Source organism: Podarcis vaucheri (assembly GCF_965113315.1).
Source record: "Podarcis vaucheri genome assembly, chromosome: W".
Classification (NCBI taxonomy): domain Eukaryota; kingdom Metazoa; phylum Chordata; class Lepidosauria; order Squamata; family Lacertidae; genus Podarcis; species Podarcis vaucheri.
This window is the reverse complement of record NC_138757.1, coordinates 4,166,334-4,180,941: the sequence shown is the minus strand read 5'-3', so window position 1 is coordinate 4,180,941 and position 14,608 is coordinate 4,166,334.

The window sequence follows — 14,608 nt, the reverse complement described above, 5'->3', positions numbered from 1 at the left end:
CTCGTCCTGTCATCTCCTTCTCCTTGTACCCTCAATCCTTCCCAGCATCAGGGTCTTTTCCAGGGAGCCTTCTCTTCTCATGAGGTGGCCAAAGTATTGGAGCCTCAGCTTCAGGATCTGTCCTTCCAGTGAGCACTCAGGGCTGATTTCCTTCAGAATGGATAAGTTTGATCTTCTTGCAGTCCATGGGACTCTCAAGAGTCTCCTCCAGCACCATAATTCAAAAGCATCAATTCTTCGGCAATCAGCCTTCTTTATGGTCCAGCTCTCACTTCCATTCATCACTACTGGGAAAGCCATAGCTTTAAATATACAGACCTTTGTTGGCAAGGTGATGTCTCTACTTTTTAAGATGCTGTCTAGGTTTGTCATTGCTTGTCTGTGTGTTGCCACTGTGCAGTGCTTTGGAGTCACAAGACTCTGTTTTGCATTTCAGAGATTCCAGGCTGTTGGAAGTCTCACAGAAGACAGGAGACGGATGTGATGTTTACTGGTTTCCTGTTCCTTTGTGTTTGAGCTACTCTCTGCCTTTCACAGAGAGAGGATGATTTCTTTTCTGTCTGCGTAGTAAGAAATAAAACCTAGCCATGTAGCTCATATTTCTTGTCACTTCTGCTGCTTTGATCCTTTGCGGAATGGGGAACGTGCCTGGAGGCTCATCAGAGGCTCGGGTCGTTAATTATCGTCGGAGGCGATTCTGAAGGACTCGGCCGGAGGAGGATGAGCTTTATCAGCTCGGTCGTAGCGGAGGCTCCGACACTACACACCAGACATTTAAAGCCTATTCAACATACATGACCAAAGAATTCTGGGAAATTTGGTTTTCCCCTCACTGAGAGTTACAGTTCCCGGCACCTTTTACAAACTGCAGTTCTCAGGTGCTTTAGTTGTGCTTTCAATATGCTTCAGATGGATGTTGTGGATCTGCCAGAAGAGTCCTGCCATTGGCCATGGTGAGCTTTGGTGCCATGCCAGAGCCCCCTGTGGTAATATCTTAATGGCAGAGTGTCTGCTTTGCATGAAGGAGGTCCCAGGCCGAGTCCCCAATGGTGTGTCCAGACAGAGAGGACGAGAAAAGACTGGAACCCTGGAGAGCCATTGCTGCCAGCCAGTGCAGACACAACTGAGCTGGGTGGACCAATGGACTGACTCTGTATAAGGCAGCTTAGGTGGTCCCTATTCTAGTTAATTTTTTAAATCAGGAGAAGCAGTGGCTGAGAGCAAACAATAAGCACCTTTGGAAGAAAAGATGGAAGAATCCCAAATGCATGAGGAGAGGCCTTGCCTGGCCTTACCAATAGGCAAAGGGAGGCATCAGCATACAGCAGCAGGTGCTGGAGCAGCGGCAAGGAGTGAGATGCTGGAAGGACCATGCGCAGCCTGCTCTGCAGTCCTTAAACTACTTTGCTGCTGCCAATGTGGCTGGTTTCTGTTTGTGGAATTGGGAGGTGGGGGGGGGGGAACCATATTGCACTTCACTCCAGGCAGCAAATTGCATTGGACCAGCCCCAGGAATGCTCCCACAACCAGCCTTGGCTCTTGATATTAACTAGTTAAATCGGAACCAGCGAAGGCAGTGAATCTGCTGTGTGAGTGCCTGGAAGCGGTTGGAGAGTGGATGGCGGCTAACTGATTGAGGTTGAATCCTGACAAGACAGAAGTACAGTTTGAGGGGGACAGGGGGAGGGTGGGGGACTCCTGGGTCCTGAATGGGGTCAGGGGTGGAGGAAGGGAGGCAGTGGGGGCAGGCCACCCCAGGTATCACCACAGAGGGCGGCACTCACCATGGGGCCTGCAACACACCTAAGCCAAACATCTCTCCTGGGAGAGACATGGTGGCTTGGGCGCGCGCAGGCTCCGCACTGCCCCAAACGGTCCACCCACCACCTCCCCCTCAGCTGTAGGGCGGTTGAGTGGGAGGAGGCAGGCACACTCACAGAGTGTCCTGCCCCAGCTTGCCCCATCCCACGGGCAGCTGGCCCCGCCCCTGGGTACAGGGCACGCGTGCCACCCCAGGCACCCAATCCGCTTTGCTCCACCGCTGAATGGGGTAACTGTGCCCCTGAAGTGCGTAGCCTGGGAACCATTTGGACTCACAGCTGTCCTTGGAGGCGCAGGTCAATTCTGTGTCCAGGCCAGCTGCCTATCAGCTCCATCTGGTATGCAGGATGTGACCCTACCTGCCCGCAGACTGTCTTGCCAGAGTGGTGCATGCTCTGGTTATCTCCCGCTTGGACTACTGCAACAAGCTCTACTTAGGGCTACCTTTGAAGGTGACCTGGAAACTACAACTAATCCAGAATGCGGCAGCTAGACTGGTGACTGGGAGCGGCCACCGAGACCACATAACACCGGTCTTGAAAGACCTACATTGGCTCCCAGTACGTTTCCAAGCACAATTCAAAGTGTTGGTGCTGACCTTTAAAGCCCTAAACCATGGTTAGGCAAACTAAGGCCCAATCAACTCCTAAGTCTGGCCCGTGGATGGTTCAGGAATCAGCGTGTTTTTACATGAGTAGATTGTGTCCTTTTATTTAAAATGCATCTCTGGGTTATTTGTGGGGCCTGCCTGGTGTTTTTACATGAGTATAGAATCATAGAATCCTAGAGTTGGAAGAGACCACAAGGGCCATCGAGTCCAACCCCCTGCCAAGCAGGAAACACCATCAGAGCACTCCTGACATATGGTTGTCAAGCCTCTGCTTAAAGACCTCCAAAGTAGGAGACTCCACCACACTCCTTGGCAGCAAATTCCACTGTCGAACAGCTCTTACTGTCAGGAAGTTCTTCCTAATGTTTAGGTGGAATCTTCTTTCTTGTAGTTTGGATCCATTGCTCCGTGTCCGCTTCTCTGGAGCAGCAGAAAACAACCTTTCTCCCTCCTCTATGTGACATCCTTTTATATATTTGAACATGGCTATCATATCACCCCTTAACCTCCTCTTCTCCAGGCTAAACATGCCCAGCTCCCTTAGCTGTTCCTCATAAGGCATCGTTTCCAGGCCTTTGACCATTTTGGTTGCCCTCCTCTGGACACGTTCCAGTTTGTCAGTGTCCTTCTTGAATTGTGGTGCCCAGAACTGGACACAGTACTCCAGGTGAGGTCTGACCAGAGCAGAATACAGTGGCACTATTACTTCCCTTGATCTAGATGCTATACTCCTATTGATGCAGCCCAGAATTGCATTGGCTTTTTTAGCTGCCGCGTCACACTGTTGGCTCATGTCAAGTTTGTGGTCAACCAAGACTCCTAGATCCTTTTCACATGTACTGCTCTCAAGCCAGGTGTCACCCATCTTGCATTTGTGCCTCTCATTTTTTTTTGCCCAAGTGCAATACTTTACATTTCTCCCTGTTAAAATTCATCTTGTTTGTTTTGGCCCAGTTCTCTAATCTGTCCAGGTCGTTTTGAAGTGTGATACTGTCCTCTGGGGTGTTAGCCACCCCTCCCAGTTTGGTGTCATCTGCAAATTTGATCAGGATGCCCTTGAGTCCATCATCCAAGTCGTTGATAAAGATGTTGAATAAGACCGGGCCCAAGACAGAACCCTGTGGCACCCCACTAGTCACTCTTCTCCAGGATGAAGAGGAACCATTGATGAGCACCCTTTGGGTTCGGGCAGTCAGCCAGTTACAAATCCACTGAGTGGTAGCCTAGTCAAGACCGCATTTTACCAGATTCTTTACAACAGCTTTTCGGAGTCGTGGTTTAAGGAAGCAGGAAGTCTCCCATACCTTAGTCCAGCTCCTAAACCCATGCCTCCCCCACTTGTGGGCAAAACCCACCGACGCTTGGCAGACCCAGGTTTTGCCTCTCAAGTTGGCCCCTCATCCCAACTCTTGATAAAGTTTGACTCGCCCTCCAAGAGTCCCCCGCTGAGGAGTGTAACTCAGAGTTCCTTCCACCAAAACAATTCCTTACCATCCAATCCATCAATGCCGGAACTGGAGTCCTCATACTCCCCTGAGCGGCATAGACCCGACATACAAATGGTACCAGTACGCCGAACATCCCCTGTACCTTTGCCAGCATCAGGTCAGGGGAGTGTTCCACCTACATCAAAAAATGGCCCGGATTTGATTGAAGACCCGCCCGGACATATAAACCAAATGGTTTCATCGGCGACCTTTAGACCTTGCGGTGGGGCAGTCTCAGCAAATCCTGTGGAGTTTCCCACTGAAGTGTCCGCTCTTGGGTTAGCCAGCGGGAGACCCGTTTTGTCGCCCCAGTCAGAATACCTCACTACCAACCTTAAGACTAGGTACCTTCAGCAGGTGCCTGCTATGCAAAGTAAAATAACTGACTTTTTCGTGGGGTCTGCCTTGCCTCCAAAGGACTCACATCCCTCCCTGAAATGACAGTGAATTGGTTACAACAGGAACTCCCCCCTATCAGTCCTCAGCTGGAACATTGCGGGCTGGAGGAGGAAAAAACTTGACCCAGAATTCCTGGAGTATATTAACCTGTTTCATATCATCTTGTTCCAAGAATCGTGGGAAGTAGAGAGAATTGATCTAAATGGCTTTGAGCTTCTAGAACTCCCTGCCTGCCCCTCCCTGAAAGGAGGCCGCCCCAAAGGGGGCCTAATAATAGGCATCTCCCTCAACCTACATTCTAAACTTACTCTAGTACAGGCCTTGCCTCCTTACGCCCTTACCGGGCTGATTGCGGGGGAAAAGATCTCACTTCTAGTTACAAATGTTTACTTGCCACCCGGGGGTTCTTCCTCCGAACTGGGCTCTAAATGGGGCTCGCTAGAAGAGCATTTGCTCTCATGCTATGTCAAGTTTCCTAACACCCCGGCCATAATAGGTGGCGATTTTAATGCCCGCACAGCAGCAAATTGGGACTCGCTAACCAAAGCCAAATGGTGGGTTACCCCAAACCTTGATAATTATGATCTGGAACATATCATGAGGAGAACTTCTAAAGACCAACGAGTTAATGAGGCTGGAGTATTCCTCTACCAAATGGCCATCCGTTTAAATCTGGTCCCCCTAAATGGCACATGCCTCCCTGATATTCCAGGGGATTTCACTCACCTGAGTGTTAAATCAAACAGCGTCCTCGATTACCTGCTGGTCTCCAGTGATCTACTTAAGTGTATTTCCACCTTTAAGATCGAGAATGTACAATCTAGTGACCATCTTCCCCTTGTAGCCAAGCTTTTCCTGAATTGGCAGTCGGAGGCCTATAGACATGCGACCCAGATGGTAACCAACGTATCTCTCCAAGTAAGAGGAATCAAATGGTCGGAGACCCAGGGTCAAAGGTATCAGGAATTCTTTCAAAAAGAAATCCTCGGGCCCCATCCCTACATAGGCTCTGCCTCAGACGAGCATAGCATAGTGTTGAAACGCTTCCACCATCATACGACTGATCTTAGGTTCTTCTTCAGGTTACCACCCAAAATATTAAATCGAAACGAGTATACTTACGGTGCCCCCTGGTATAACTCTCAGTGCAAACAAGCAAGACAGCGCCTTCGTGCTATATATAATGTATATAAGACCTCCGATGCATCTACTCTACCAGCTAGTTATGCACAAGCCAAGCAAGTTTACAAACGCACGCAGAAAATTGCCAAATGTGAGTGGCAACATAATCGCTGGCAGGCCTTGATTACTGCTTCAAAATCACATAGATCCAGGGAATTCTGGTCTCTGATTAACAGAAGGGTGAGGAAATACCCAAGGGCAGTCATCCCTGCACCGACATGGGAATTGTTCCTGAAGAAATGTTTCTCACAGGCAGATGCTCCCTCCGACCATCTGATGCATCTGTTTTCCCACCTACCTATTTGGCCTCCCACCGATCCGGACGAAATAGCCAAGCTAATAGCCCAGCTGAAACCGGGCAAAGCCCCAGGGCCCGACCTGATCCCTGCTGAAGCCATCAAACTTCACCCAAAATGGTGGGCTGACATCTTGGCCAAAACCTTCGACGCAATCAACGCTTCTGGTCTCATCCCCAAAATATGGAAGGAGGCCATTATAGTACCAATTCATAAAAAAGGTTCTCCAATGGAGCCGGAAAATTACCGTAACATCAGCCTCCTTTCGATCATAGGGAAAATTTATGCCAGCTTTTTACTGACGAAACTATTGCGATGGGTAGATGAGACTAACCAGATTGGTCACGAACAAGCAGGGTTCAGAATTAAACGTTCTACAACTGATCATGCGATAGTTCTTTACCATCTGGCATGGAAGTACTCCTCCCCTCCCCGGGGCTACCTGTGTGCTGCCTTCTTAGATCTAAAGGCAGCCTTTGACAGCATTCCTAGAAATATTCTTTGGGAGAAACTTGCGAAACAGGGCATTGATAGAAGACTCTTATGGCTTATACCGTATTTTTCGCACTATAGGACGCACTTTTTCCCCTCCAAAAATGAAGGGGAAATGTGTGTGCGTCCTATGGTGCGAATGCAGGCTTTCGCTGAAGCCTGGAGAGCGAGAGGGGTCGGTGCGCACCGACCCCTCTCGCTCTCCAGGCTTCAGGAGAGCCCCACCGCCAGCCCCACAAGCTCGGGGGACAGCGGGAGAGGCGCAACGCGCCCTTCCCGCTGTCCCCCGACTTGGTTAGAAGGCTGGCGGGGGGGGGAGCCTGCTCCTCCCCGTCGCCAGCCCCGCAAACTCGGGGGACAGCGGGAGAGGCGCAGCGCGCCTTTGCCGCTGTCCCCCGACTTGTCTAGAAGGCTGGCGGGGGGAGAAGCCTGCTCCTCCCCGTCGCCAGCCCCGCAAACTCGGGGGACAGCGGCAGGGGCGCAGCCCGCCTTTGCCGCTGTCCCCCGACTTGTCTAGAAGGCTGGCGGGGGGAGAAGCCTGCTCCTCCCCGTCGCCAGCCCCGCAAACTCGGGGGACAGCGGCAGGGGCGCAGCGTGCCTTTGCCGCTGTCCCCCGACTTGTCTAGAAGGCTGGCGGGGGGAGAAGCCTGCTCCTCCCCGTCGCCAGCCCCGCAAACTCGGGGGACAGCGGCAGGGGCGCGGCGCGCCTTTGCCGCTGTCCCCCGACTTGTCTAGAAGGCTGGCGGGGGGAGAAGCCTGCTCCTCCCCGTCGCCAGCCCCGCAAACTCGGGGGACAGCGGCAGGGGCGCGGCGCGCCTTTGCCGCTGTCCCCCGACTTGTCTAGAAGGCTGGCGGGGGGAGAAGCCTGCTCCTCCCCGTCGCCAGCCCCGCAAACTCGGGGGACAGCGGCAGGGGCGCAGCGCGCCTTTGCCGCTGTCCCCCGACTTGTCTAGAAGGCTGGCGGGGGGAGAAGCCTGCTCCTCCCCGTCGCCAGCCCCGCAAACTCGGGGGACAGCGGCAGGGGCGCAGCGCGCCTTTGCCGCTGTCCCCCGACTTGTCTAGAAGGCTGGCGGGGGGAGAAGCCTGCTCCTCCCCGTCGCCAGCCCCGCAAACTCGGGGGACAGCGGCAGGGGCGCAGCATGCCTTTGCCGCTGTCCCCCGACTTGTCTAGAAGGCTGGCGGGGGGGGGAGCCTGGTTTTGCGGGAGGCGGGGGAATTCCCCCGCCTCCCAGGAAAGCCAGGAGAAGCCGTGCAGCCCTTTTAAAAGGCGTGTGGCTTCTGCCGGTTTTGCGGGAGGTGGGGGAATCCCCCCGCCTCCCAGGAAAGCCAGGAGAAGCCGTGCAGCCCTTTTAAAAGGCCCGTGGCTTCTGCCGGTTTTGCGGGAGGTGGGGGAATCCCCCCACCTCCCAGTAAAGCCAGGAAAGCCCTGTGCAGCCCCTCCGCCAAGGAGAGGCTGCACGGGGCTAAAGGGGAAGCCAAAACAGCGAGCGGGATCCATCCCGCTCGCTGCCTTGGCTTCCTCCATAGCTGCGCGCAACCCCTCTGCCAAGGAGAGGCTGCACGGGGCTATGGATTCTTTAGCCCCACGCAGCCTCTCCCGGGAGGGAGAGGCTGCACGGGGCTAGGGGAAGCCAAAACAGCGAGCGGGATCCATCCCGCTCGCTGCCTTGGCTTGATCCATAGCTGCACGCAACCCCTCGGGCAGGGAGAGGTTGTGTGCAGCCTGTACGCTGCTCTTTGGGGCTGCGGGGGGTAAAAAGATTTTTTTTCTTGAATTCCCCCCCTAAAAACTGGGTGCGCCCTATGGTCCGGTGCGCCCTATGGTGCGAAAAATTCGGTAAGTCAGCTCCACGAAGGTACCCTTGCCAGAGTGAGACTTACTCCTGCGGGCGACCTCACAAATTCGATACCAATAAACAAGGGAGTGCGCCAAGCAGCGGCGTAGCGTGAGTTGTCAGCACCCGGGGCAACACAAGTAATTTGCGCCCCCTAACCCGGGGCAAGGCAAGTAATTTGCGCCCCCCTAACCCCTAACCTGCGAGTTGCCGCTGGCGCTGCCGCCCAAACGACGCCGCTTGCCCGGAGGAGGAGGGGGGCAGAGAGGCGAGGAAAATGCAACGGCCCAGCAGCTGCAGCAGCACCGGCGGAGGCGGGGCTGTGAGGAGGGGCTGCCTGGCGCGTCCTCCGCGGCGAGCGCTGAGAGCCGCTGCCTGCCGGGCGCCTTCAGCCTGGACGCGCGCACAGCTCGTCGGTTCCGCGAGACATGCGGCTCCGCTACAGCCTGCGCCCGAGGCTCTTCGGCGACTCCGGAGGCAGCGAGCGCGCCCCCCCAGATGTTGCGCCCGGTGCGGCCGGCACCCCTGGCACCCCCCACGCTACGCCACTGGGCCCCCCTGCACCCCCCACGCTACGCCACTGCTCCCACCACAAGTCTTCAGGACAGCCATCCGAAGGCTGGCGCGGGGAGAAGGTCTCTCCGCCCCACCGCAGGCTTCGGAGCAGCCTTCCGAAGGCTGGCGTGGGGAGAAGGTCTCTCCGCCCCACCGCCAGGCTTTGGAGCAGCCTTCCGAAGGATGGCGGCGGGAGGAGGTCTCTCTGCCCCACCGCCAGCCTTCGGAGGAGGTCCGAGGACAGTGGGGTTCCTGCTTCCTCGAGGAGGGCCGGCCAAACGCGCCCCCCCAAATGTTGCGCCCGGTGCGGCCGGCACCCCTGGCACCCCCCACGCTACGCCACTGGCGCCAAGGATGTATTTTGGCTCCCTGCCTATTCAATCTATTCATCAGCGATATGCGAGCACCCCTAGTCAACTCATCTCCAAGTACACACGCGCCTAGACTAGCGGACTACCGCTGTCCACTCCTTTTATATGCGGACGACGCGGTAATTCTATCTTATACACGTGTTGGACTAACCAGAGCTCTGAAGATCTTTGCCACGTATTGTCAACTCAACCAATTAACCATCAACCATGTTAAATCTAAGATTCTGATTTTCGCCAGAAGTCAGAGATTATATGAATGGAAGCTTGGTGGAGCAAAAATAGAGCAAGTCCTAAAATTTCAATACCTAGGAGTTATTTTTCAATACAATTTGGGGTGGAAAGCACAAATTCAACACCTACTTAACAAGGCCAAAACTTTGTCATATGCGCTCCTCCGATTTTTCTTTTCGGATGGAGCTTTGCATGTTCCCTCGGCCCTAAAGGTGTTCAAGGCAAAAGTGGTTACCGTGCTTGCTTATGCTGCCCTGCTCTGGGCCGTGATGACAGACCTTGCTCCTCTTGAGACTCTGCAAAACCAATTCCTACGTCGGCTCCTAATGCTCCCCCCGTGCCTAAGCAACGCAGCCATGCGACTAGAATTGAAGATTGCATCCTTAGAAACTTGCCTGTGGAAGCAAGTCTTCAATTATTGGTTATCATTGTGGCATAGATTACCAGACCATTACCTTGTCCAATGCTTATGGCGAGATGAATTCTCCAGCCTTTGGACTAGTAGAATTCATGCCAAACTCCTGAGTTATGGAATCTCTTCTTTAGATTCCTTAAAACTAGATCAAATCACTGCTCAAAGACTGATCCGCCAAAGACTGGATGACATCGATTTACAGCGAAATTATACGTATACGCTGGGGGGAGGTGTTTGTTCGCCCCAGAACATTGGTATCACTTTAACTTATTGCGTTCCATCATACCTCTCCTCCCTTTCGACTGTTGCCCATAGGCTGGCCTTCACCAAAGCGAGGTTTAACGTTTTTCCCTCCAATGTCCTGAGACATAGATTCTCAAAGGGCCAAGCCTCCGCTATGTGCGAATGTGATAAGGAGACGCCGGAGTCGCTTCAGCACATTATGTTCACTTGCCCCTTATTCAATGTGCCACGGGCAAATTTGTTGGGATCAATCATACAGAAACTAGAGGGTACCCCACCAAAATTCCACCTTGCCCAAATCTTGCAGGATAAGGATACCCATACGACCCTGAAAGTGGCTAGGTTCCTGGTCGCTGTCCTTACCCAAAAGCGTTGCCAAGGAGCACCACAAGCTAATTAAGGCGTAGTATGCCATTCCACCTTATAGTATTTTATTGTTATAGTAGTGTTTCAGCGGCCGTTTTTTCCCACGTGCACAAGCTGTTATCTATGTCTTGTTTTTATCTGTATGGGCCTACGGCCGTAATAAATTCTTCTTCTTCTTCTTTACAAGAATATCATGGGGCACCTTGTCAAATGCCTTGCTGAAATCAAGGTAGGCTACATCCACTGCGTTCCCTTCATCTACCAGGCTTGTAATTCTGTCAAAAAACGAGATCAGGTTAGTCTGACATGACTTATTTTTCAGAAATCCATGCTGACTATTGGTGATCACAGCATTCCTTTCTAGGTTCTCACAGACTGTTTGCTTAATGATCTGCTCCAGAATCTTCCCTGGTACTGATGTCAGACTGACTGGGCGGTAATTATTTGGGTCCTCTCTTTCCCCCTTTTTGAAAATAGGGACAACATTTGCCCTCCTCCAGTCTGCCGGGACTTCGCCTGTTCTCCAGGAATTCTCAAAGATGACTGCCAGTGGTTCTGAGATCACATCTGCCAGTTCTTTTAATACTCTTGGATGCAGTTCATCTGGCCCTGGAGACTTGAATACATCTAAACTAGCCAAGTATTCTTGTACTATCTCCTTAGTTATTCTGGGCTGTGTTTCCTTTGCTGAATTCATTTGCTCCAAATTCTTCAGGTCGGGCATTGTTTTCTTTATCGGAGAAGACTGAGGCAAAGAAGGCATTGAGGAGTTCAACCCTTTCTGTGTCCCCTGTTTGCATTTCACCATCTTCTCCTCTGAGTGACCCCACTGTTTCTTTGTTCTTCCTTTTGCTACGAACATACCCATAAAAGCCTTTTTTGTTGCTTTTAACCTCTCTAGCAAGCCTGAGTTCATTCTGTGCTTTAGCTTTTCTGACTTTGTGTCTACACGTGCTGGCTATTTGTTTGAATTCCTCTTTGGTGGTTTCCCCCCTTTTCCATTTTTTGTACACATCCTTTTTTAATCTTAACTCAGTTAAAAGTTCTTTAGATAGCCACCCTGGCTTCTTTAGGCACCTTCCATGTTTCCGTCTCATTGGTATTGCCTGACATTGTGCTTTTACTATCTCCCTCTTAACAAACTCCCAGCCATCATGAACTCCCTTTCCCTTTAGTATTACTGTCCATGGGATCTCACCCAGCACTTCCCTAAGTTTTATGAAGTCGGCTTTCTTAAAGTCAAGAAATTGAGTCCTAGTATGCTTGGCTGCTCCTTTCCGCTGTATAGTAAATTTCAGAAGAGCATGATCACTCGCGCCTAATGATCCTTCCACTTCTACCCCACTAACCAGGTCATCAACATTGGTTAGGACCAGATCTAAAATGGCTGTTCCTCTTGTTGCTTCTCCCACTTTCTGGACGATGAAGTTGTCTGCAAGGCCAGTGAGGAATCTGTTTGACCTTATGCTCTTGGCTGAGTTTGACATCCAACAAATATCCGGGTAATTGAAGTCCCCCATTACTACTATCTCCCTTCCTTTTGCATGCTTGGCCATCTGTTCCAGGAAGGCATCATCTATGTCCTCCGTTTGGCTTGGGGATCTATAGTAAACTCCCACAATGAGGTCTCTGTTATTCTTCTCTCCCTTAATTTTGACCCAAATGCTCTCACTTTGGCTTTGAGGTTCTAAATCTTGGATCTCTTCACAGGTATACACATCCCTGACATATAATGCCACTCCTCCTCCTTTCTTGTCTGGTCTGTTTCTCTGAAATAGATTGTATCCCCCCATTATTACATTCCAATCGTGGGACTTATCCCACCAGGTTTCAGTGATGCCTATTATGTCATATTTAGTTTGCTGTACCAAGAGCTCAAGCTCATCTTGTTTATTTCCCATGTTTTGCGCATTAGTGTACAGACATTGAAGTCCATTAATCATTCCCCCATGTCTCTTATTTAAGGATTTTTTCCTCCCACCACTAGGTCTGCGTGCTGTTTGCTCCATTTGGTCTATGGCATTTGGATGATCATCTTCATCAATTGATAGACTCCTACCTTCAGGAGCACTGTCTCCCTCCCCCACATTAGTCAGTTTAAAGCCCTCCTGATGAGGTTTCTGAGATTTTTGGCAAAAACATTTCTCCCAACCGTTGTGAGGTGCAGCCCATCACTTGCCAGAAGTCCATCTTCAAGAAACTGCAGTCCGTGATCTAAGAATCCAAACCGTTCCTGTTTACACCATTTGCGAAGCCAGCTGTTCACTTCCACTATTTTTCCCTCTCTCCCTGGGCCACGTCGTTCAACTGGGAGGACAGATGAGATGACAATTTGTGCATTTAGTTGCTTCAATTTCCTGCCGAGAGCCTCGTAGTCCCTTTTGATCTTCTGGAGGCTATTGCTTGCAGTGTCATTGGTTCCCACATGAACCAAGAGGAAGGGGTATTTGTCAGTGGGTTTTATGATTTCTTGCAGTCGTTCAGTTACATCTTGGATCTTAGCCCCGGGGAGACAGCACACTTCCCGAGACATAATAGAATAGTAGAATGTGTGCTTTTATTTAAAACGCATCTCTGGGGTATTTGTGCGGCATAGGAATTTGTTCATTTATTTTCTTCAAAATATAGTCCAGCCGCCCACAAGGTCTGAGGGACAGTAAACCGCACCCCTGTTGAAAAAGTTTGCTGACCCCTGCCCTAAACATCCTCAGCCCAGTGTACCTGAAGGAGCATCTCCACCCCCACTGAGGTCCAGCTCTGAGGGCCTTCTGGTGGTTCCCTCACTGTGAGAAGTGAGTACTGTAACAGGGAATCAGGCAGAGGGCCTTCTCGGTGGTGGTGCCCGCCATGTGGAACACCCTCCCTTCAGATGTCAAGGAAATAGAGAACTACACAACTATTAGTAGACATCTGAAGGCAGCCCTGTATTGGGAAGTTTTTAATGTTTGGTGTTTGGTGGAAGTTTTTATGTCTTGGAAACCACCCAGAGTGGCTGGGGCAACCCAGTCAGATGGGCAGGGTACAAATAACAACAACAACTATTATTATTATTATTATTATTATTATTATTATTATTATTATTATTATTATTATTATTATTATCTCTCCCCCTCCTTGCTTTATATTTTTATTGCAAAAGTCTTAAGCTTAAAGAAGAATCACACATAAAATTGTGATGCATCGCTATAGCTATAATAAGATGCACAACTAACACTTAAAGATAAGTCAAGCACGAAAGAGCCCCACCCAAGGAGATTCACTTGGTGTCTGGATTTACAGCATTTTGAGCCATTCTCCTCTCCCTTTGAGGCACTAACTTCCTAAACTGAAACATGGTGGCCCTACAGGCATCAAGGTATGAGAAGGCTGTGGTTATATATAAGGCACTATTGTTTAACCACAAAGAAACCTCCTCCTTTCACACGTAAGTTCCAGAACAGAGCTTTTGGCCTAAAGGGGGGGGGGGCTGCTTATGGACTCATGTTAAGTCCAGGTTGGAGCTGAGACGGATCCTGCAAAAACTGTCCTGAATTGTAGCTTGGTGTCCAACCTGCACACTGGGGAAGAGAGTAGCACTGGCCCTCCTTGGGTGGGGAGCAAGCAGGCAGGCAGCTCAGCCTCCCCCGCCCCACATCCCACTTGCCACCTCCTGGTCTGACAGGCACAGATTTGCTGGAGTTGCAAAGGCAACACCAAGAAAAAGAGGATCTGTGCAGGAAGCAGGAAGCTAATGCAGAAACCTAGGCCCAGTTCAGTACCTTACTGGGGTTTCAATCTTCCAAGCGACCAATGCACAGAGAATACAGGATGGACAGTTCAGCTGGTGGTGCCAGCCCACCTCACCCCATGACATAGGAGAGGGATCGTTTCAGGAGTGGAGGAGTTGTAGCTGTTGCAAATGGCCTTGGCATGGCCTGCTTTAAATCACTTACTTGGGAAATCCTTCTTGCTCTGTGTTGTCTGCTGAGCTGGAGAAGCCAAGGGCCCTCACATGAGTCTCCAGGAGTGTAAACAGCCAGATCCTTGGGCTTAGGTTTTAATCCAGACATGCCTGCTTGCAAAGGATTGACTGGGGTTCCCCTCACCCTCACAACGTGGGCACCCCCGTGTCAGGAGTCCCAGCCACTACTGGACCTTCATCCAATTCACTTCCCACCTCCAAATGGTGGCCAAGGTGGACACAGATTAGTTGCCTCCTTGGCTTTCTCCATGGCCACGTGACAATGTTAAAAAAAGAAAAGAAATTGTGATATGAAATACAGCTCATAAACCAGCATCAGAATGTGGCAGCAAGGGAAATAAACT